The sequence below is a fragment of the Colletes latitarsis genome, chromosome 6 (assembly GCF_051014445.1).
Source record: "Colletes latitarsis isolate SP2378_abdomen chromosome 6, iyColLati1, whole genome shotgun sequence".
NCBI classification, from domain to species: domain Eukaryota; kingdom Metazoa; phylum Arthropoda; class Insecta; order Hymenoptera; family Colletidae; genus Colletes; species Colletes latitarsis.
Genome location: NC_135139.1, coordinates 21543437 through 21568364, shown reverse-complemented (window position 1 = coordinate 21568364; position 24928 = coordinate 21543437). Strand labels below are relative to the sequence as shown.

The 24928-nt window shown below is 45.7% G+C and overlaps 1 protein-coding gene across 1 annotated transcript in view; it reads right to left on the bottom strand.

The window, feature by feature from the left end:
• The window catches only part of Pdk1 (Phosphoinositide-dependent kinase 1), a 484825-nt gene that overhangs the window by 395936 nt on the left and 63961 nt on the right, over positions 1-24928 (bottom strand). The gene's annotated exons all lie outside the window — the stretch shown is intronic.

Here is a 24928-nt window from a genome sequence, read left to right as displayed (position 1 = left end):
ATCAATCCTTTTAATCCCATCTCTTAAAAGTTTCGAGTCTCGAGAGTATTTTTCACGTTATCCGTCGAAATTTGTCCGTTTCGATAAAAAAAACTCGAAGCTTTACGAGAGATTCTAGAAGTCTAAAGAGACCATAATGGCGCTCTAAGCCGAGTATTCAGAGTCAGAACGATTTTATAAAGTGAAATAGATTAATTGCCCAGAGCTGTGTCTCTTATTGCTACCTGGAACTTTCAAACTGGTTGGGAAAAATTTAGGCAAACTACTCGTTGGATCGTCTCAAAATTTAGCACATCCATAAAAGAAACGTTACTTCATGGAACCTGCTATTTTTAGAGCGTAACGTGGTACAATGTTTAGATTACTACAAAAGAAGAATCCGATTGGATTTCGTAATAGGGGGCCAAGTTTGAATCAACGGAAATACATCTCGTGGGCAACCGATCGATTCGCCTAGATTTCACACGGACATCTTGGAGAATCTTTAGCGTATCCGCGAAATAGCTTCCATCCATTATCCTCTGCAGGCTCCTAAATAACTGATACAAATCGAGCGTTTCTGGACCGCCGGAGCCACGTCCCAGAATACCAGCATTAGAAAAAGATCCGTCAATCCTCCCAGGGAACGCTGCACATGCATTTCTCAGAAGAACGTTGAACGTGTGTCACATCGATTCCGGGAGTGACGCTTCCTCCATTTTGGAGCGAATCAACCATCTGGACACGTGACGTTTCAACCCATTTCCTATTATTAGTGTAACCTCTTTAGATATTCATCGGTGGTCGTTCCTTTCCTGCCTCCAAACCGAATCCACGCGAATCGAAGGCACACTTTCAAGGATTGAAATACTGTCGTTACTGATATTTTTCTACAACAGTCGTTAATAGGACCTAAGAAAAGGCCGATTTTTTAGGCAACCGGCGAATAAACGGCGACAAGTACCGTGTTAATATTTCGTGAGAAACTAGTCTGCAAGGTTTCAGAGAGTCCGGGTGCAGCGCGTTTGCAGGAGAAGAAAAGGCTGGGGGCAGAGAATTACTCGTTCCGTCGCATCGCCACGTGACGAATCCCACGCCGCGACTTTCCGTCGCTGGGCCGGCGTTGCGAGGGCCAAACTGCTGAAACTCAGCCGGCGGATGGCAGTGATAACTCACTTAGGCCAAATAATGGATTTGGACGCCCCTCGCCCTCGAAGGAGCTCGCGGAAGCTCCTTTAATTCACGGCGAACAGGACGAGAAAGGGGTTCCGTCGCCGTAGGCGGGATTCGAAGGGCTGAATAAGAACGAACGAATTAACACGGCCGGTGCCTTTTAATTACGGGCCCCGGTCGCTCGCCACGGCCGAATCTAATTTCCCTTCCGGCAGAACGAAAGAGACCGATACGGATTCCCACGGTCTGCTCCCGCCTACGAGTCTTCGCTTCTCATTGTCGCGTGCTCGAGTTATCGCGCGATGTTAAACGATAAATTCGTGTCCGCGGTATCGATAACCACTGGCCTTAACCTTTCGAGGCTCCTAACTGTTCGCTGGATCTTTTTAAAAAGTTTTCCGCGTTAAGAGAATCCCGAGGCGCGTCAAACCGCGAGTTCCGGGATCGTAGGAGTTGGCAGTCAACTCGAGCCTTAAAGCGCATTAATCGCGACGACGAATTCTTCATACATATTTTATAAGCGAGTCGAACATTTTTGCCCGGCTCCGGCGATCGAAGATTTTTACATAACTCCGCATCGCAAATGGAGCAGTCGCCGATACGAAGATGTATGTTCACGCTGAGGGAATGATTTACAGTGGGTGTCAGTTTTGGTAGACGAGGCGGAACCCTCCGTAAAAATTGCACGGCAACAGGTTGCCCGTACGTACCTGCTCCTGCATAGTCGTACGTACGCGACACACACGCTCCCACGCACGCACACCTTCAAAGAATCCAGAGCATTTGTAGCGAAATATGTACCACGCCGAGGGTAGAGCTCGCATAACTGTGCCGATGCGCGCGTAAACGCGATCAAGGGCTATTTAATTCGATCGATCTCTCGCTGATCAAAAATTGTATAACCGGGAAATAACAAACGTTGGTCGTGGGATATAAATTGATGGTCGAATTCAAATTTCTAGATTATATTTTCAAAATAATTGTTTTATTATTCGTTGGAATCTATCTCGTATGCATTTAATTCGTTCCTATATCCGACGTTGACGTTCAAAAATTACGATTCGAGGCTCGAGGTTTCCGCAGGAAAAACAGTCAGTCTTCTAAAGATTTTATCGCGGAAAAGTCAGTTTGTTTTTATCGCAGCCGGCGCCAGGTTGCTCAACAATGTAGAATCGAAGGTTCGACGCTGCAAGTAGCGAAGAATAGAGAAATCGATGGACATCGCGAAGCGTTCGCGCGCGTATTACATTTACCAAAGACAATTCTACTTCCACGTGTTCGCGGAACAATAGAATCGGTTACGTCTCCACGTTCTGTTTTTATCTCGAGGGGGCACGAATACAAGGCAACGCGATTTACATAATTCCAGAGCATCTATCACTCGTATTCAGATTCCGGTACAAAGAAAACCGTAAGCCAACCGCGGGACAGAAATGAAAAATCATCGAGTAGGATTATTTATTTACTCGTCGTTAGGGTGTCTCGAGGCGGGGCTCTTGCTGAAATAAACAAAGAGGAAAAGCTTCGGAGCTTTAACGAGATAACAAACTGCACTGCGTACGTCTTCCTGATCGTTGTTATCGCGATAGAACGACGCCGAACGTTGTTCCCCGCGAACGAAACGTCACGTGCCACGAAACGTTCGACGCGGACGGAAGCTCGAGCTGTTATTCGCGTTCGGCGTAACGTTCATTCACGACGAACGTGCATTCATTCAGAAATGAATGGCACGCATGCGGGCCGCACAGCCGACCGGATATCAACTTCCTCGTGAAGTCATCGGGACCGAGATAAAAATAATCGTGAACGGGGAAAAATCGTGGTTGGCGCCACGTGATACAGTGACCGTGGCGAGATCCGACGATTACGTATTTTCCGGCTCGTCGTTGCGGTCTGTGATTAGAGTTCACGGTGTCGGGGCTATTTTCGTATCGAGGATCTCGCCGTTTCGAACCACGGTCAACCCTCTTGTAACACGCTCGATTTCTATGGAAACTCTGCTAATCGTTTTACAAAAATTCACGTAAAAGAATTCACGAAGTACAATTTCCTTATATCGACGAGACTTTTTGTTCGTCGTACAGTATCATCGTCGGTATCAAGATCGGAGGGCTGTAACGAAATTCTTGGTTTGATTCCCTGGAAAATAGGGCCGGCTGTTATAGCAAATGTAACAACACGATTCCGTAATATTCGGGCTGGTAATTGTGCACGATTCGCGAACCGTCGGATCGGATGCATTCAGAAATAGCACGATATAATGGCTGTCGAGTTATGCGCGCAATATGCGAACTGATTCACCGAACATGCATCATTTGTTAAAGAAAACGTTGGATTCGAAGATTCGAGGTCCTAGATCTAGTCTCTGGACTTGAATCAAGATGGATAATTCTTTGCGTGATCAGGGTATGAACTGCTTGCTTACGATGGATTAATAAGAGTGAATTTGACAGTCATATTGTTACGAAACAGTCAAAATTAAAGAGTCTCGGTACACGGTAATTTTAAGATCGGCGGCGGTAGAAGGACTTTGAAGAGAGCCAGATGATTTCGCAGATTTTTCTTATCGAAATACGATCGACGGAATAATGAAGGGGCGGAGTATGGGAAAAGAGAAGAGGGTGGTTTTGCGCGGGGCGACGTCCAAAGGTCATCTCGGGTGCGTGGCGTCCGACCGAAATCGCACGAGGGGGGTGGAAGGAAAAAGGGGCCGGATGCGTCGTCGTTGTGTTCGATGAAAACGCGGTGCACGAGCGTGTAGTAAGTCGCGTCGAAGTTCGCGACGACGAGAAGCCGATGGCCGAGGGTTCGCGGGGGCGGAAGACGGAAGGAACAAAGCGGGCGGGGCGCGCGCTTTTCTCGTTGCTTCTTTTTTTATCAGACATGCGATTCACGTTCCTCGCCTCCGGCACCCCCGATTCAATCTAGACGAGGTCGAAGGGTGTATTCTACAAGGACCACATGCCTCCCACCTTGCTTTGTGTTTGTGCGTCGAGGAGCGTGAACGTGTCCAGCGTCGGTGGGACGGGGAGACCGGGGAGGACCGGGCCGGAAACCGAAGGAGGAGGCGAAGAAAGTGCAAGGGGGGAGGAAAAAAAAAGATCGAGGAGCCAGGGGAAAGGGCGCTAACGTTCTCGAGCGACCAGCGGTTTATGACTAAAGTTGACGGCGAAACGGACAAAATGCTCGCCACGTGACATTCTTGCACCCCCTCGGACGGCGTATCCGGTCTTGGCTCCTCTTCGAGCGTCAGCTGCAGCCCAGAAATCGCGCTTTCGTAATCTCTCGCGGCTGACCCTGGGATCGAGCCCTCGGTATTATAATACCGGGGATCCTTCGATCCTCTATGCTTTTTCATTTTGATTCACGGGTCGCGGTCCCAAAATAAAACGAACACCGACTATTCCAGAAATTAATGGAAACTTTACCACGTAATTAACGATCGTTACTGTGAATTTGAATCGCAGTTAGAATACAGTAATAGGCAACAGTAATAGAATCGGAATACGGCAATCGTATTACAGCGAACGGTGGACCAACCCATTCGCGCTGGGAAAAATCCGTGTATTGTTCCTGCGAGTCAAGACGTTCGCCGAGTGCCACTCGACTATGAATCGTATTTTCGATGCAGTATTGTGCCTCTTCGCTCGCGGAACAATACAACCATAAAACGCAAAGATGACACGCGGAGAATATTAGACGTATCGCGAAAAAGGTCTGCCGAGCGGAAGAAAATTATACGGAACATAAATAAAATATACGTTAAAGGACAAACAAATCGAGAAATTAAGTACGTGTATTACCGGTTTAAAAATGTACGATAGAATTTTATTAAATAAAATAAATTTGAACCGCGACGGCGAAGCATGGCAGAAGGTTGTTGGAAAACGCAGATAGAAAAGCTTGCCTCGAAGAAGTGCGAGTTGCAGGGAATGGAAATTGGAACAGAGTATCCGTAAATGTCCAAATTATCATAATTCCTATTATTTGATTGTTATTGTTGAAACGTAATGCAATACTTTCTTTCCGATGCATTTTCTCGTAACATCAGCCGGACGGAATATGCTAAGGTAGCTTGTTTCCAGCGAGACGCTCGGTGCCATAGTTCGACGCAGTAAAAACAGAATGTGCATGTTCGATGCTACAATTTAAGGAATCCCCTGAATCGTCTACAATCTACTTTTCTATATAGCCGGTTGCTCGTTTCCCCGTTCCACCGTCATTTTCGATAGATCTAGAATTCCAGTCCGACTAACTGGAACGAAAGAAACAGAAACGCTTTCTTCCTCCGTAACTGACCGAGCTCGCCATGGAAACTACTGGTCTTTCACTTATCAGCCAGCTTTTCTCAATCCCGTTCCTATTATTCCGATCGCAGTCGAGGGAACCGCGAGGTTTACGTTATTATACCGTGCACAGTATGCTCTTAGACCATGCAATGGTTCCCCGTTACCATCCGAGAGGACTCAACTCGAAATGGAAATTAGAATCGATCTCGTTCCTCGATTCGTTCGAGATACGGCACGATGTACAAGATCGTTGTCGGCCATCTTTTCCGCGATTTTCTGTTTCCCCGAAGGTGGTAATAAGCATAAGATAGTAATCGACTTCCCGAATGCAATTAAACGCACGGGAAACGTTCGTTGGTTTGCCATCTACGGGGAGGGAGACATTAGGGAAGACGTTGCGTTCGACGAGAAATTACTGGCGCTTAATGAACAACTTTTCGATTAACCATAAGCCATCGGAGGCCATCGGCTTGCAAATTTTTCCCGATTTCATCTGCAAACGGCGTCCGGGGAAAATTCTCTCCATAGAACGGTGGTTTTCAAATTTTTTTACAGGCACAGTCTGAGAAAAAATACTTCACCGTTTCCAATTTCACTCGAAAGCTTATCGCCGATCTTATTTATGGACAAAAGAGGTAAAGGGAATTCTCTCCACTTTGGGAAACACCGCTGTCAAAGTCGTCGAAATCGAAATCGCCGTTGCCGTTTGCGGAGAAAGCGAAAGAGAGTTCCTTAGGAACGCGAAGAGTCCGCGAAGTTAAGGCGATCCGACGATATTATCTCCGACGTAAGAAGTTTCGCAAAGTCCCCGCGATTGTTCTTCGACGTTACAGGGGAGTGGTGAACTCGGGAGGACCTTAAAACCGTAGTTCGAGACGCATTCGTCGGCCGAAGTTTGGAGACAAATGCGGGAAAAAACTGCCACCGCTCATCCGGTCGCGAATTCTTTTTCATTAAGACCAGATGCACGCCAGCCGCGACTCTAACGATTTCATTCACGAGTAGGCGTTTACGACCGGAATTCTACGCATTCGTTCTCCTCTTCGCCCCCTGACCGCTCGAAACTTTCGACAAAGTCAAGTTCACGGTTCGAGTAGTAAAAAGTCCGCGACCACCGGATGTGAAAGCGGAGGGGCGAAACTGCGAAGAGATTTAGATCGCGGAGTCTTAATTTCTCGATACAAGATCGAAAGGTTCGAGGACGTGATTCCTAAATAAAAATAATATAAGATTTAGGAAGGTTTATTCCCGTTGTCTGTCGAAAGAAAGAATATCGTTAACTTTCTGCCACCGGGAAACAAAGTTCTCAAAATGTGTATCGGGAAGGAGTACCTGGACAAAGAGTACAATCATCGTTTTAACTAATTGCACAGAAAAACCGACGATGATTTCTCGTTACAAATCCATTAGCCTGGTTGGTACTACAAGTTGCATTAAGCTATCTACAATCGCAAGGAACATTATGTTGCAGACTGCCATTTTGTTTCCTTGATTTACAAATGGTACCGTTCCTTCTTTGTCCACCGACGAAGCTCGTAGAAATTACTTGTACGATAAAAAAGAGGAACGGTGTTCAGACAAAGAGGTTATCTTTGCGCTTTCGTGTCATTATACAACGAAAATGAACGTGCCCCGGTCAAACAAGTAGAAAAAGTCTTTGCAACTACGAGGTGCGAGTTATTTACGATCGAAAGTAGCATCCTGTCGCGGAGTTCGCCACTTTGTTCTCTCGATATACAAATGACGCCAATTTTTCAGCAACCGTGGGCTCGGTCCCTCGGATCCTACGCCCGGCAACGAAAAGAAGAAATGCCACCCAAGTGGAAAGAAAAAGGAGAACGACCGAAACTTCAACTTACGAAACTCAATTACTTTCCTTTGGCGCCGTGGACGTTACGATCCCTCGCAATCTCCAAAATAAAGAACGCGCGAAACGGCATCGCAATAACCGTGTTTATGAGACGTATATCGTTTACGTTTTCCAAAAAAAAGGCATCGAACCGAAATATCGCGCGTTTTCGAACGATCCATAAATCAAGATCGAGGATTTATTGGATAAATTACAGCTTCCCTTCCTCCCCCCTCCTCTCCCGAGGGAGGAAAAGGCTCGTGCCTCCGGTTCATAAATTCCTTCGCGTGTTTTTATTCGTCCGAACGCCTAAACAGAAAACGCCGTTTGCATGACAAAGCCAAACGCCGGCCTCTGGTCGTCTGTACGCCCGCAATCTGAAACTCGCGTTCGCCTCGATCGATACGGATAACATCGCGAAATTGAAAATTACACCTCTCCCTTTTCCTTTTTATCGCGCGTTGATAAAAAAAAAAGAAAAAAGGAAAACGAACCTCCCCCGCGATCGGCACGCCATTCTGGAACGGGCAATTATTGCCCGCGATTAACGCGTCCCAGGTCGCTTCGTTACACCCAAATGACCCATATTTAATTATATTGCGTCGCTCCTCGCGAAGAATGTACGCTTGGCACGGGATCGCGTTATCATTCTTGCGCGCGTCGCTCTAAATCGGCGATCCATCGGGATAAAACCTAATTTTTCACACGCGTCTACTTAAAAAATTGGAAGCAGATTACTGTCGCTAGATTTCTATCCGCCGCGAAACACACGATTGTCCCTTTTTTTTTTTTTATTATTCACGGGCGACCATTAGCGCGACACATACAATTAACAACGGACCTTAATAGACTAGACAATTTTTAAAGACTCGATCGTACGATAAAACTGATAGAGACGTATTTAGGGTTGTGGAATATACGAATTCACCGTGACGATTAATCATTTTCGCGATCCAAGGTTTTTTCGATCATCGTGCAACGCATCGGTACCGTTCAATTATTTCGACCGACACAACAGACCTAGAAAACCTATCGGAAGATTGATTTCATGTCACTTTGTATAGGACATTTCACTTGGGTCTATCATCCGATACATCTTCTATTTCACGAGATGGGTTATCTTGTTGCAAAAGTTTGACAACTGACGTCCATGCAGGAAGCATAAATATACCGTTTCGTTTTGTTGTTGTTGATGTTTCTGACAAAAATAAATCATTAAAATATTTTTTTAAAATGTGTTATAACGGATTAAAGAATACTAGGAAGTTCCTCCGAGAACTATTATTTTGTTTTGGGTATTATAGTGTTCTGTTGGAACAGACTATAGGAACGAGCCGAATCTTGGCCAGTCCAGTGTTTTGTCGCAAAAATGAGAAAACTGCGAAACGATGCGAAACACGTGGCGCCCATTCGAATTTGATCAAACGGAAGGGCGGAATTGCTATCGACCAAAAACCTGGACAACGCCGATTAACGCAACGTCCCTGCCGCGCATTGCTTCCATTTAGATTCCGCCTAGCTGATCGCGAGCACGGCACACCCTTTGACAATCGCACCGGAATCAATCGTAAATTGTTCTCCCCCGGCTATACGTTCTCAGAGAATGTGTACTTGATGCAGCAGGAATTAATTTTAGGCGCCCGCGAATCAACATGCTCGGTTTTTCGCGTCCATCTCTCTTTCCTTTATCCAAAGCTACGCTTTCCTACCGATTTACCGAACAAAATATTAATCATTACCAACGGATCAACTTGTTTTCTTTGTTAATTTGTTAGTAAAATGAAATATATTTTCGATCGACACATCGAACGTTGGGAATGGTATAAAATAACAAGTACATTATCGAATATTTTTATAAATGGACGCATGGAAAAATGGTGTGAAAGTTAACGCGTTAATTTAACGTTAAACGTTGAAATGAAATTGATTCCTTTCACGAACTGGAGTTTCCAGTTAGATGGACAATTTCATTCAGAAGCGAGTGCGACCGTAAAGGGTTAAGGACACTTTTTGCAGCCCCATTTCCCATCCACTCTAATATTGATTAAAAAAGACACGATAAATACGCACGAGGTTATTGCTCAGCCCCCGCGTAAAACACGCCAAACATGGGACTCCAGGGTGGTCCTTACTTTTGACCTCGCAATTTTGTTGGTCCCACCCTTCTGAATGGTTCCAATACATAAAAAACTAATTCCAGTAAAGTATGAGTCGGATAACGGGAACGACTGGCGGTCCTTGAAATTTAATATGTAAAATTATATATCTACCATTCCACCCTTGCTATAACGAAATTTTCCAATCACTTTATCATTACGTCTTATTTTATATTTATCGGTAGATAGGTGATCGTTTGAAAACCCTCTGAACGAAAGGCATGTCTAATTACAATAAATTTCAAGATCTTATGATCAGAGTACTGTTTAGTTCCAGGTGGTGAAGACGTATTTTGAGAATTTTCTTTCAATCTCAGAGCGTTATTAATTAAAGAAAAATGTACGATTGTGTAGCAGGAACGCGTGGCTCGCGGCTTCTGATATTGCAAAACGTAAAATTAAATATATTTTGCCCCGGTTGCTTCGCTAAGTTTCGCATCAAAAAGTAGACAACGTTGTCGCGGAAATTTTAATAATCAAAACTTTTAAACACAAATGATTATACCGCAGGGAGAAGAGAACGAGAGTTCATTCTTTTACTTTTAAAATTTCGTGCACGCACCAGCGTGTTTCTTTGTTTTAAAATTCAATTTTGATTTTACAAATTCTAGAATAAAATTACAACGAATTCTGCGTTTCTATAGAAATTAAATATTGTCAAAATATAGCTAAGGATCATAGAGAATAGAGCGGTAGCTTTTAATACTAAACCTACCGGCACTACATGTATACCCATTCCTACCATGACCGATCAAATGACCAGTGTTTCTTTTTATCTTTTACGAGGCAACGTACTTTTAATTTTTGCATTATATGTATAGAAAATTGTGTTTAGAAGTTAATTCGAAGATTAATTCTGGAGAAAACAATTATTTACGAAAAAATGACACAGTAATTATACAAACACCATGTATACAAATTTAAATTTATTAAATAAACAATTTATGATCTGGTTTTGTCGCACATCAGTCGTACGATCGATAGGAATTGCTAAAACTTCTCTAGGTAGGTAGCGTCAAAGTAAATGTTAAAATAAACATAGAAGACAACATAAATTATAATAGTTGTTACGTTCATCGGATAGAGGATGAAATGCCCTTTAAAATGAGCGTTTGTGAGAGCCGATAGCTTTATTAGTTCCGGAGATATAGCGATTTTAGTTTCGCGTCGATGCGGTGGTTAGTTTCGGAGATAGGGTTTGTTTACGTTTTTGTTGCGCTCGCGCGAGTCCATTCATCCCCCGCGCGCGTAGATAGTAACCAGTGCGTAGTAAATTCTTGGAAATACTACGCCCGGCTCTAGGTCACTCGATCACGAGTCACGTACGAAACAGAGAGGTCCAGCGCGACGCGTCAGACGAAGACAGCGATAGTCAAATTAAGAAAAATACCCTTTTACATAAATTACGATATCTCGAAAACGGAAAGTCCGATCGACAAAAACCAAAAGCCATTTTAAAGGGGAGGCCTTGCCGCTTCTAACAATGGCTCAATGATTAATAAAACACTAGTAGTTTCGGAACTGCACGCGTCTAAAATTTGAGTATTTTTAATACGCGTGAATAAGCTATTATACGCGAGCCGGGCAGTGAGACAGTCGAATTAAACAAAATTACTTTTTACATAAATTGCGATATCTCGAAAATGGAAAGTCCGATCGACAAAAACCAAAAGCCATTTTAAAGAAGAAGCCTTGCCGCTTCTAACAATGTCTCAATGATTAATAAAACACTAGTAGTTTCGGAACTGCACGCGTCTAAAGTTTTTGTATTTTTAATACGCGTGAATAAGCTATTATACGCGAGCCGGGCAGTGAGACAGTCGAATTAAACAAAATTACCTTTTACATAAATTGCGATATCTCGAAAACGGAAAGTCCGATCGACAAAAACCAAAAGCCATTTTAAAGGGGAGGCCTTGCCGCTTCTAACAATGTCTCAATGATTAATAAAACACTAGTAATTTCAGAACTGCACGCGTCTAAAGTTTTAGTATTTTTAATACGCGTTATTCTCTCCTCTCGTCTTTGCTATACATATATTTCTAATTTACGTCGGAAGTTAACCAGAATTTGGTACCAAATTTCGTCCAGTTTTTTACAAAAAGATATAAATCATTCAACCGGTCATTTGACCGGTCGCGGTAGGTTTAGTGTTAAATATTTATTGGTGTTTGCGTCCCAGGACGATCGTGCTCGATTTTCCGATCTCTTCTAAGAATTTGCTGTTTACAAGAACGTAGGAAAACAGGAGGAAAAAAATTGTGCAGTCTCAGCTAAAAGCTCCGATCGAAATAAACACGAGAAATAGGTTCCGAGGGTCGGTATCAAAGCACTCGTCAGTCCTCGTCTCTGCAAGTGATTCTTCCTTTTCCGTCCTTAGCCCGGTCTTCCTAGTTGTGCATATATGTATGTATATTATGTGTCATGCATATATGCATCACCGGTGTACATACACGGAAGCATGCATGGCCACATAGCACGTGCGTATATCCACGAATCCCGTGGACGACGTCAGCTTACAAATTGCCAAACTTCTTCGGCGGGGGAGAAGGGTACGAGAGAGAGCCCGTTCAAAAGGATCGGAGGGGAGACGTTGACAGAACGAAGAAGCAAGGAAAAGGAAAAGGAAGAGGTACTTGTTGGGCCGATCGAACATCCTGCGAGTTCGTCGGAACACGTCCGACGAATTTCCCTTCGAAAATGCAAGATGTACCACTGACACGTGGCCGTTGTCGAAACGTCGAACTCGAGATCGAGAATATAATAAAGAAAGTTAGTAATATCGTAATCCTATCCATCGGATATAAATTGGCTAGTTTGTTCCTACTTATTACGCGCTCCCCGAGAAATTACCGCCGGAGAATGGTACGTCGCCCCAATATTCGGGGTGGGTAATTACGCGGATAAAGTAGGTTCATGACTCGGAGGAACTCCTATTAAAATGGCAGTGTCAGTAAATCGATGCTAACCCTACAAGGGCCAGGACGGGAGGGCTCATCCCGACCACCGGTCGGAAACTCTTGAAAATTATTTATTTCTACTGACACATTGAGACGTTCTGCACAATAGTACGCTAACGAAAAATATATTCGTGCGTGTTGATCGAAATGGTGTCTAGACTACTAATTTGTAGAAAATGATTGTTGCGTTATATCGATTAGCAAAGAGCAAGGTACGTCTGGGTACCGATTAATTTGACCGATCACAGGTTTGTCGCGCGAACCTATCGGAGTTATTTTATTAATGTCGACTCGTATTTCGAAAACACTAGCTCGAATCCGGCCCCGGTAATAACCATCCATCCAATTTACGCGCGATCGCAGAAATGGATGCAAGGTAACTCTTTATCGAATCAATTTCAACGGGCAGAAAGGATGGGACAGCTAATTACGAAAATATTTAACCTTTGTGAAAGATTATATTTCGCTGTCCGCGTTCGTCAGAGTATTAAATTCCGCGCGGATTTTACGCCGAGCTTCACGTTTCCGTCCATTTGAAATCCACCGTTTCTTAAACATACGAATACTGCCAAAAATCGAGGTTCTACAACAAGATATTTCAAGAGAATACGAAAATATTCGCCGAACAAATCGGCCAGGTTCCTTATTTTTATCCACCTACTTCTTTCTCGACTCTTCACCGGAAGCTAGTCCCGGAGGAGGTCGTGAAATCGCGGAGGAACGGTCGGCGAGGATCCTCGAACCTCGCTAGCGGCAGGCAGAAATAATTTGGCTGTAATCGAGAGGATCGCGAGCGAGTTAGCGGGGTGAGAAAAGCGACCGCGGGAGGACATATTCATCGAGCCACTCCGGAGGCAGGATTTCTTCAAAGAATGGTTCCCCGCGCTCGTAACGGTCGACCTCGTTGTTGTCCTCGACGCGAGAGCTTTCGTTTTCCTTCCGCTTCGTTGAACAACCGCGACCCTCTGGCATCTCTTATCCACCTGCGAGAAAGCCGAAGCTGTTTCGTCGCCTGTAACCGTGTCACGGGGGAGAAGACGAATTATTCCCCTGCGTCGACGGATTAATCGTCAAGGAAAACTACCGATCCCTTTGACCCGTGGAAACAGTTCGTTTCAGTGGTTTTCTAAATAAATTTTGTAATAGAACACGAAATAACGAAGTTCCAGGACGATAAGAACCGTCAAGAGTTACGAACTTCGTATGGAGAGTTGCCAAAACCGTACTACTTGCCATACCGTGCCTTATGCTTCCTATTCGATATGCAAATTAACATCGGAGATCGTAGCTTATTAGCTCTCTACGAAGGACAAATTAGTGGAAGGTACGATTTAAACAACAGGTTAAGCTAGACTTTCTTTAAAACGAAAAGTACTTTGACTCAAGTACGATCGGATGCACGGTGCAATAACGTGTGGTCACGAATCGATCAGGAGAAGATAATTAAATAATCGAATACACCGAACGTAAAATGAAAGGAACGTTCCCGTTTTAGGGGCGGACGGTCCCGCTTCAAGGAAATAAAAATTCCCCGCCGAGGGGCTGCTACCATCTGGCAAAAATATAATTAAAAAGTGGCGGTTCGATATCGCGCCGGGAACCGAATAAAACCGCGTAATGGATTTTTTCCATTTGCTTGGAACTTTCGACGGTCGTCGTGAATTTTCACGCTCGCGAGGGTCCCTCGCGTGCACGTTGCGCGTAAGCCGCGCGTATAGGCGCCGACAGAGGAAGAAAACGACTCGTGGAGTCATTTCCACACCTACGGGGAGGGGTAGACGCACGACGATCCCGAGTTATGGACTCTCGCGCATCCAGGACTTTTACCCTCGTTCAACTTTACGACTTCATTCGATGCCCATGCATTCCTCCTCTCGTCTTTTCCCCCTTCAGGACGTTACACAACTTCTGGCTTTATGCCCCCTGAAAATCTCTTAACTACGAGCCGTACTTTGTCGCCAAAAATCGCCGATGGCACGATGTCAATTACCTCCGCGACGGAGGTCATCCGGGGACGACTAACGTAATTCGAGGGCTTTGTAAGTTGCTCGTGAAATTCTACTTTCCTCTTTACGGGCGTCTTTCGCAGCTGCGGGTTTACGCGAATCTTTACATCGGAGGTTCGGTTAACAGCGGCGTAATACGACACGAACGCGGGGTTCTCCGCTCGTTGTCTCGCGTTTACGCGCTTCCCGTATTTAACCTTAGAAGATAGATACCGAAAACTGCGTAGTCAACTTTTGGGAACTTTGTGACACGGTACGCAGTTTTCGATGCTAACGAATAGTAATTCCATATTGTTTCTATCGTTCGTGGCTTCCGAGAGAGATCTGGTTCGCGCGCGGCACGATCACAAACTAAAGCACGAGAAGAAACGTGTACCTGTTTACAGAACCTTAAGGTAAAATTACACGAGTTACCCGGCGTCGGTCGTAAACTCTTTAGCTGCGTTTAAACTGCCGACTACCTGAGTACAACATTCGCCCGTGGAGGTAGTAACGCCTGTACGGCTTGTCGACGTGCGCGTAAAATATTCCACGCGTACACGGGGAACACATGCGATCCGAAAATTAAGGATACGCATAAGATGAAGAAAAAAAGAAATTTGTCGGATCCGTGCGACGTAACGAGGATTTACGGTTGGAACAAGTAGCGAAACAGGCCACGAGGAGTAGGTTCGTAGTCGGACTATGGAAGACGAGGTTAACCCTGGCCGACTGTTAAGAGCAGCCAGAACGCGATAATACGGTAGACTATATTACAAGAGAAGGAGTAAACGTTTACGAGTATTTTTTTTCACGTGTCCCACGATACATCCAGCTGCGGGGTTAATGGAAATGCCGGGAGCATGGCGGCGCATACTAAACGGGCCTGACCTCTCTCCCTCGCCGCTTCGGCGATGACTTTCCGACTTTTCCTCCCGTCTCGCCGCCCGGCTCGTTCGCTCACGGGGAGGCGTGCACAGACGATGCCCTTCTCATAACTTCGTTCCGCCGCGAACCCATAAATTTGCCGCGACAACGCATAAATCAGACGTGCGTGCCCGAACGCGCACGCGGCCAGGTACGCCGCGGACTTGAGCGATCAGCATTCCAGCCGCGGAGAGACCTTCGATACACCCAGCAGAGTAAACACGATCAGCGTACAACGAGAACGCTTCTTCTTCTTCTTCTTCTTCTTCGTCTTTATCTTTGTCTCGTTCGCCAGGACGAGAGCCGGGAGGGAACGCCGATATCCTGTTACCGGCGTTCGACGCGTTCGATGAAGCCTCGACCGGAGTCTATTTATCACCCGGCAACGAAATTACGCGCGAAAAGAGCTACGCGCCTTCGAGAGCCATGCCGTAAAAGGTTGAAATATAGGAATCGGGTTGTCGAGCACGTTCGTTACGATCTCATCAGGGAAATCTATTAACGAGCGAACCGCCGGGTCGACGCGCCGCCGCGCAAAAATTTCTATCGCGCGAGTTCGTTTCGATTAATTTGCGCGAAAACCGGAACCCGTCCCCGCGACCTTTAAAAACCATGCGCCCGTCGTCCGAACGGCTCCATTAAGTATGTCCGCCGCGATCAATCGTAAATACTCTCTCGTTAATTTGTCGGTGAAGACGCAAAGGTATTTGGTAAAATAATTGAAAACGTAAGGGTACATTTTTATACGAGTTTCGATAATCCTTTCGACGGAAGTGAAAAGATTCGAAAACAAAATCAACCAGGACGCGGTGAACATTTTTAAAACGCGAAACAAATATATTTAGAAATCGTTGCAGCGATTACTCTTTCTCGGAGTTTTCGATGGGGGAATAAAAGTGTTTGAAGAGAAAGGAACGCCGCGGATCGGCCGGACACGCACCGTATAGGTGGTACTTGGAAAAGAAGCTCGAAATGATCGATGACCGGCCGATATTGGTAGCGACATATGGAGTAGCATATCCGCCAGCTTGCTCCCATAATGGGCGCCGCCGCAACCTTTTTCCACGCGCTGGAGATGTCACGCCTCTGATGTCACTCTAACAAATTTCTACTTAACGACCCGCGAGCGTACGTATACGCGCATACACGGAACCGGATAGAGGCACGTACGCGTTTATTTCGCACGCAGCAGGTTTTTTACGAGGACTTTCGACGCATCAATCAGAGGTTGACGGGTCTCGCGAGCTCGAGAGAAAGGAAAATAAAGAGGCAGATGTAAAGCGAATGAAACGATGGGGACAGGGAAGGAATCGAGAAGACGTAAGAGATATTTTACGATTCCTCTCCTTTCCTCGTCGATCGAAGTCATTGTTCCCCGCTGTTTATCACAACGCTAAAACGAGGGACGATGATCAAATTTTGGGTATCTTCAGATTTTCAATATACCACCATTCTATAACTCCTGAAGAATTATGAAAGTACGATTTGAAATTACTTTCGCTGGGTGTCGACTTTATTGCCCGTACCTTGCACGCCTACTTTTTGCGCGAGTTGGATAAACAAGTCGTAGATAAAACGATAAAACGATATAACTTTGAATACGCGAAAGAGAGATCGTATACAATGGCTCGAAACTGAATTACGTGAGTGCTCGGGTACGTTTACTAATTGAACGATAGCCGAAGGCTGACGTGTCGAAGGTATCAGCAACGAGAGAAAAGATCGAGCAAATGGAGAGGGTGAGGGGACCGAGGAAGAAGAAGTGGGGAGCGATGAACCGTGCAAGAAAAACTAACGAAGGTATCTCCTTATCTTTACCCTCGTGGTTCTTAACCAATTATTTTTAGAATCGTCTGCACCCCAACCCTAGGCTTGCGAGGGAGGGGAGGTAATTTCTTCAGAAAAATTAATCGATTCCTTCTTATTCCTGTGTCGGGACACGGTTCCTTCGACCCTGCATCGCCGCTTGAAGAATGAATGTAGGTCGAAGGTACGAGGCTAGCAAGGGGAAAAGAGTCGAAAGTCGTCGGTAGAAGGGCGTGGTGGAACTTAATTCCTCGAAGAAAAATCGGGGGACGCAATTTTCCCCGGATTAAGATCGAAGGATGGCGGATCCGCGCCCACGATCGGCTTCATTAAGCGGCGAGATTAAACAAATCGCGCGTGAGCGCCGAAATGAAAAACGCTGAAGAATTATCCGACTCCCCGATCTCGCTAGGAACCTCCCTCTTCGATCAAAAGGAATCCAAACAAAATCTTTGGCTTGCAAAATTAAACAAAATTGGAATCTGGACACCGTGTTTACCTAAAAAGAATATTTTTATCTTCGGCTGTATATTCCATTCAAAATAATTAATAATTTTAATTTAAGATTCGAACAGAATTCTTTCCTCGGTGAGGATATTCGACAGCCTATGAATTCCTTGCACGTCAGTCTCGAGGTCGAGCAAACTGGTCTTGACCTTTCGTTCCGAAGCTTTGGTCGTCAGTTGCTATAATGTCGATTACGTCCTTCGATTTTACTTCGATGGAGATGCGGAATTAGCGACAGATGTCGACCTCGCCTTGCAACGGACTCGCTGTACTTTTACGATAAATTAAAGTGCACCGAATTGGTCATATAAAATACGCAATTAATGAAATATTGCCATCGAACGTGGATACTTGGCGTGTAAATCGATACCTTAGCACTTTGAAATTTTTAGTTATCATAAAAAGAACTAATTTATCCCTGAGCTCTACCAAATCTAATTCTTGTATTGATGGTTAACAATATTAACAGTGACACGGTTTTACCATTTTTTACCTAATCGAAATAAATAAGTAGAAACAGTGCGCGATTGATCAGACACGATTGTCAAACCGAACGAGTTTCGAAAATCGATTTCCTCCAAAACGAAGACTCCTATCGAAAAATCTAACATTTTCAATTTATTTTATTACAAGAAATCGCCCTAGCGCACCAGAATTCCACCTGTTCCCATCCTCCATCCGCGTTTCTTGCAACTATTTCCTGTCCGTCGCGTTGAAAGCCCGTCTCCAGTCCGCGGACATTTTTCATCGAGGAAAAAAAATCACCGTCAAGCATTTTCGAATTTTAAAAGAGGTTCGACGCGCGTGACTAGAAATCGTCTCGCGCCATTAGACAGTGACAAGGGTCAAGGGATATTGTCCCGAGCCAATAAATCTATCTATCTGTCCAAGTTCGTGAGATCCACGGGTGGGGGTAAACGAGTCAAAGACCGGTGGCACCAAATATTTATCCGCGAAGGAATCTTCCGCGGGGGCCGAGCTAAATATTTGCCCGGGGGGTGGGAGCGAGCGGAGGGCGTCGGTGTCCGGCGAACAAACACGCTGGGAAGCAAATGAGCAACCCCGAGCGGGCAGTCGAATCGGGAAACGCGTTGCTGAAAGGGGTCGAATCACGATGATCGTTCGCGACTTTGCGAATCGAGACGAACCCTTCTGTCTATCAATTCCCAATAGCCCGTGCACTCGAGAGCCCTCGACTGTCCGACAGGGAGAGGAACGTAAGAGCCTGTATTTCGCGGCACGTCGAATTCTTCAGTCGTTAGGCGCGGAGGCTGTAATTGACGTGGTCGAATAATGGAGTGCTGCCAATGGGCACAAAGAGCGAAGGCTGGACGCGCACGACGCGCAGCCGGTGGCTGAAAACCTGGCAAAGAGAAAGAGAGAAAGAGAAAGAGAAAGAGAGAATGGGGTGCGGAGGAAGGGTGGCGAACGGTCAGAGCAAAGTTCCTTGCGATTCAAGGGAGATAGAACGTTTTTATCCCGTTTCCAACCCCCTATCTGATCAGGAATGCCTCTCACGACTCGAGTGATTTATTCCCTCCATTTCTGGGGATTATTTTATATATAGATCCAGCACCCACTCTGGACGCAGCTCCGTCGCGTCGTGTCGCCTCTTCTCGCCGCGCCCCCGCGTCGCATCAGCATCGCGTTTACTCTGGCCGAAAACTCTGCCGGTATCACCCCTCGATCTCTATCCCACTGTTCCACGCTTCCGGCGCTGCGAACCTTTCGGAAAATGCAAGTCTTTTCGAATTCCTGACTCGGCGTCTCCTTTTGTATCGCGCCGCAAAAAAACCAGGAAGGACGGGGGAGGTTATTTCTTAAATTTTTCGACGGAGTTAGCGTCGCTGCGAGAATTCCCTCCGAGGTAGGTCGTCACGGATATAAATCGCCACCCCTCTTTACTTCGATCGCGTCCTCCGGGTTTATTCCAAAGACGATTTCGTGGACGATCGATCCGGTGCCTGGACAAAATTTTATCAAAGGAAACCAACCCTTTGGGGGTTTGGCTATCGCACGACTATAGATTGCTAGCTGTTGCATAGAAACTAATATAATAATAGCCACCGAATTGGCTTATCGTTTAGTCTCCGTTTTACAGACGTTTAGCTCCGGTAATAGTTGGTTCGATGATTCGTTAACTATATTCGTAAGCGATCGACATCTACGATACGAAGTTGCGCGAACCCCTAACAGCGTTTCCCGCGTGCTGAATAAAATATCACACGAGAGACCGTAGGAATCGTCAGTTTCGACGGCGAATTTGATTTTCAAAGCGAGCACCATCGGAGCCGCGCGGAGACCAGAGAACCGATGAGTTATCCTCGTCGAGGGGCGAGTTTAAGATTTTAACGAGGTTACGCAGGGGGACGTAACTCGTCTCGTTGATATCGATAACGCGCGCGATCCGATTCGATTTCCCGGAGCCTTGACCGAACGGAAAGTCGATCGGCCGATCAACGAAACGAAAGACGTCCCCCGTTAATTCAACAAGGAGTCCGTGTCTCGCGTCGGTCCTTCCCCGGCTACGTTTATTTTTGCTTCGTTAATGGAATTCCCGAGGACTCCGGAGCTACGTGCTCCTCCATGTCGAACAGTCTGTCCGCGCCCCTTTGGACGCGGATAAGGGTGGGACGGAGACAGAGAGGCGGGGGAGGGCGTGGGACGGAGGGGGCGAAAAAAGAAGTTGGCAGAGGGAATACGTTCCACGTTTCTTATCCAGCGGAATCTCGTGAATGATCGTCGGTGATTTAGCGGAGCCTCCGGACCGGTATCTCTCAAATCTCGAAACTTATGGCAGTGCCGTGGCGTTCGCGGCATCTCGCGGAAAGTCGACACCGGATTCACGCCGCACGCGTGATCCAAGAGATTCCGGAGTCGGAGGGAGGAAAAAAAAAAGTTTTGGCGGTGCTCCGTCTGGCGCTCGGTTCCAACATCCCCCGGTCCGATCCGTCCATTAGACGGAATGATTTCTTCGGAGCTATCTCCTCGACCGGAGAATCGAACCTGAAACTGCTTCCACCTAGACTCGCGGATTCTAATATTAATCTTCCTATTGTTTCCCGACGCACCGTTACGAGGGTTGATTGATAACCGGGGTCCCCGGCGACGCCATTGTCAGAGTAACGGGGACGCAAAGAAATTGTAACCGGCGTGTTGGTAACCTCGAGTGTTTTTAATTTAAACGCGCAAAACTTTCGATTTACCGAGCAACGACTTCTGGTTGTTTCTAAAGTTAATCGAGGTATTGAAAAATCAACGCTTTAAATGGAATTTTCATGTTTCGATTTGCAGCCTCGTTTTGAAGCAGCTTGTACCAGCGTGTGGACGTCGAACAGTTTTCCTCGATGTACGAACAACGTCGCGTCCCGATGAAATTTAAGCGGCGCGACCCACGATTACTCAGTCTCGCGTTATGGTTCCACGAAGATTGATTTACGCGTCGCAGTATTTCACTCGAGCATCGGCGCGCGTTACTCCGCTTCCGGTAATTTTCAAAAAGCTTATTCGCGTTCCACGGCCAACTGCTCGACGACGTACATTGGTCACAAATGTCCGAAAAGTGATAAAAAAAAAGTTCCCTCCTTTTTCTATCTAGAACCGATAATGGAACATGAATTCACGAGGCTAATTTATTGAAGTGGACCCAAGGATCTGCACGCTAAAATAACCTTACTTTTTAAAATTGAGTAGAAGGAAGCAGTTCGGAGATATCAAGGAGTCGTAACACGAACAATATTTTGAAAATAACAAACGTTTAACGATTTTATCTATGGGCTCGTAACAAATCGCCCGACGGATTGAAACAAATACGACACACATTTCTGCAGGTAGACCAGACCGATATTACGGGACACGAAATTGATTCGTACGACTCGTACGTGCAGAACGATATCCATTCGCGATCAAAATCGAACGTTGATATTACAATCGACGGTAGGGAAAAAATTGGCAAACGATGGAAACCCGTTCTGCGAAATCCATAATAAATCCTTTGCGATTTTCAGACCGGATCTCGCGTTCATTTTCCTTTTCTTTGTTACTCGGTCAATATACAAATACTACGCTCCGTGTCGCGTGTCTCGAACGAGCAAATAACAAACATGGCGGCGGTGACGATCGAAAGTTCGAACCACTGTTCTACTTTATTATCCGCGCCCGAGTCGACGAGGGTTTCCGAGAAAGCGAAAAGTTCGCAGTTTCATTTCCATCGACGCGAGATTAACCAGAGGGAGGTCGTCGTCGCGGTGCCATTCCGTTGCGAGAGTCGCCGCGATTCGGTCCGCCCCCGGGCCCATTACGTTCCCTTTTAATTCGTCAACTAGCAATAACAAAATATTTATCGTCCGATGCATTATTCCGTGGGAATGAACGATACGACGGAGTCGGAACGAGTCGGCGACGCCATTACCGCGTCCAAAGCACCGGAATTATCGGTGTGTCGTGCAGCGGGAGTGGCGGCGGCACTTCCGGCGCGAGTGCCCGAGCGAAAAAGAGAGGGACTCGCAACAAATCACTCGATATCTTGGAAGCCACGCGCCCGTAGAGAGAGAGGAGAGACACCAGACCGGAGAGCCGACCCCCTCGAGCGACCGGAGAGACGCAAGAACTTTTCTTATTTACGACCAAGCTTATTTCCTCGGGCTACTGCATATGGATATCAGCGAAGCGATCCGGCACGCGGATGCCGAGAATCGGCCGAGCACACCGTGCGGAACTTTAATGATACCTCGAACGCTCTCTTTCCGCCTCGCTGCCCGATTCCCTTCTTGCTCCGACGAGGGATCTTCTTGTCAACCGCGAGCATGCGACTCGCGTCTGCGCTTACGCTGTCCCGGAACACCCGCGAGGAAAGGATTAAACCACGAAAACAGACATTTTTAAGGGGTTAAACTCGAGGACCAACTCGAAGGACCCATAACGACGATTTTTCACGAATTTTCTGCGGAAAATGTCTGCGTACGGTCGAGATGACCCATTTACTATGTATTAACCAATCCTTGAACTTTTGAAAACAATTTGTTTTAAACCATTCGATCCAACGAATGAAATTTGGTATACGTATTCTCGATAACATTCTCTATCAGTTGCATCGGTTAATTGCATTGGTTACCATCATGCGCGTCTAATTTTATTCAAACTCGTTCGCCCGAATAATCGGGGGAAAAAGGATCCAGTTTCTTTCAATTAACTAATTGATGATGGTATAATACATAAATGCTCGCAGAAATATCGGATACATCGAACAGTTTCGATGGGACTGTAAATATTAAATTTAATCAAAATACCACTACCTGGTTCGATTTTTCGAATCGAAATTAATTCTCCTGTTACGTCAAAACTTGACAGATTGCAATTTTCTAAATAAAAACTGCTTTCGCTGACAGTGCTATAACACGGCTTGCAACGATCCAAATATCGTAAAACTTACTACTGGTTGTTTTCTTTCCTTAAGAAGCGTACATCGCGAGAAAAAGGTTCAGTCGCGTAGCCGGCAGCTTTTCCCTCAAAATTCTACGTCCACAATTTGCGGCGTTCTCGAGGAATTTTAACGCGGCGTTGCTCGCTGCTTAAGACACCGTTAAACCACCTGGCAGTACACTTATTTTTACGACTATAAGAGTTCCCTCGTAGCCATGAAAAGTTCGCGCTCTGTTCGTCCGAAAGTCGTCCAATAAAGCTGAGCTTCGTGCTTTAAAGCTGTTTCCTCGCGTACACGCCGACAGGAATTGTGTTTAAGAAAATTACCCGGCCCCCGGAAGAAAGATGGAAGGACGAGCTTCCCCTCGACAACGAGATCCTTTTCGCGGAACAGGAAAGGAAAACGAATACGAAAAACTCGACGACGGCGCTTCGAACTTGCGCGGCGGCCGTTCCTGAAATTGAATCCCGCTCGTTAATTCGACAAATACGGCCAATTCGTCGTTGAATACGCCTCGAAGTTCGAGAAACGAGAATTCGACTACTGTTCCCTGGCCCGGACGATAACCTAAAGGGTGCCCGTGGCTCGCGTTCTTGCAATTAAAATTGCTCAAGTATATTTAAGTTATCCGTTTTCGTGCCACTGATCGTTAGGAGAGGGAATTGAATTTAAAACATAGGGTTGGATGCCCGCAATGGCACGAACGAGAATACTTTGGAAAGTATTAATTGAAAATAAAAGTCTACGGCATGTCAAACTCGTTTTGGCTCCAAGGTCGATTTAAACTTTCCTATCGTGTCACGGCGTAAATTTATTCTACGACGGAACAAGCTCGTCGACATAACGAGCAAATAACGACTAATTACTAGTCTTGATTCGATCAGAGAACAACGATCGTTCGATCTCGATGGCTTCTAGGTCATAAAAATATATGTATACTCTCCAAACAAAAATAATACGCGAACGACGAAACTTCGTATAATGAAAGAAAATAATCGAAATCGTTTACTTCGATTTCCAATCAAAGATGTTCCGCCAGTGAGTTCGTCGGTAATCTTCCGTCCTTAATTAACTCGATTCTCTCCAAAAGGGTATCGCCGAAATGTGACAGGGACCCGAGAAAGGACTCGAATGCACGAATCTTCGTCGAAGTCACGGAATTATCGAGCCCGAGTATCGATACATCTCGGATAAGTCCGGTCGAATCGTCGATTCGAGAAAGTTGTCTGAATTACGAACATTGAAGTAATTTTCACAGAAGAGTGCCGACGAAACGAAATGGTACGCTCGTCGATAAGAAACGAAACCGCACGCTCGTTAGCAGAAAGAACCACGATTCGCTACTCACAATTTTTCGACAATATCAAGATTACGCGTTTCGAGAAAATTGCTCTCGTCCGCGAAGTTTCACCGCACTTCGTTTGATTCCATACGAAATGTTTCTCCGAACCGATGTCGTCGCTTCGCACGAAAATATTCTTACTGCAGATTTCTTCGCGAGGGAATGCCATAATTTTCGGATCAGTTTTCACGCGAACATTATTACCAAAACATTACTATTATCGGATTCGTCGCGAATGCACATTATTGTCGCCAATTTCTTCTTAAATATATCGTTATTATTAGAGATTTCTTCGCGTGTCGTCACAGCTTCGGTATTATCGATACCTTTGTGCGGAAATACCGTTATTACTGATTTCCTCGCGAAAAAATATTTCTATCGCCGGTGATAAACTTCGCGGGGCACCGAATGCAAGAAGAAGACCAACCGAAATTCCCACACAAATAAGCGAACAGTGAACCCTGGCATCCAAAAAGAAATCGCCTCTCATGTGCTAAGTTCTTATCTAAATAACAATCTCGCATCGCGAATAA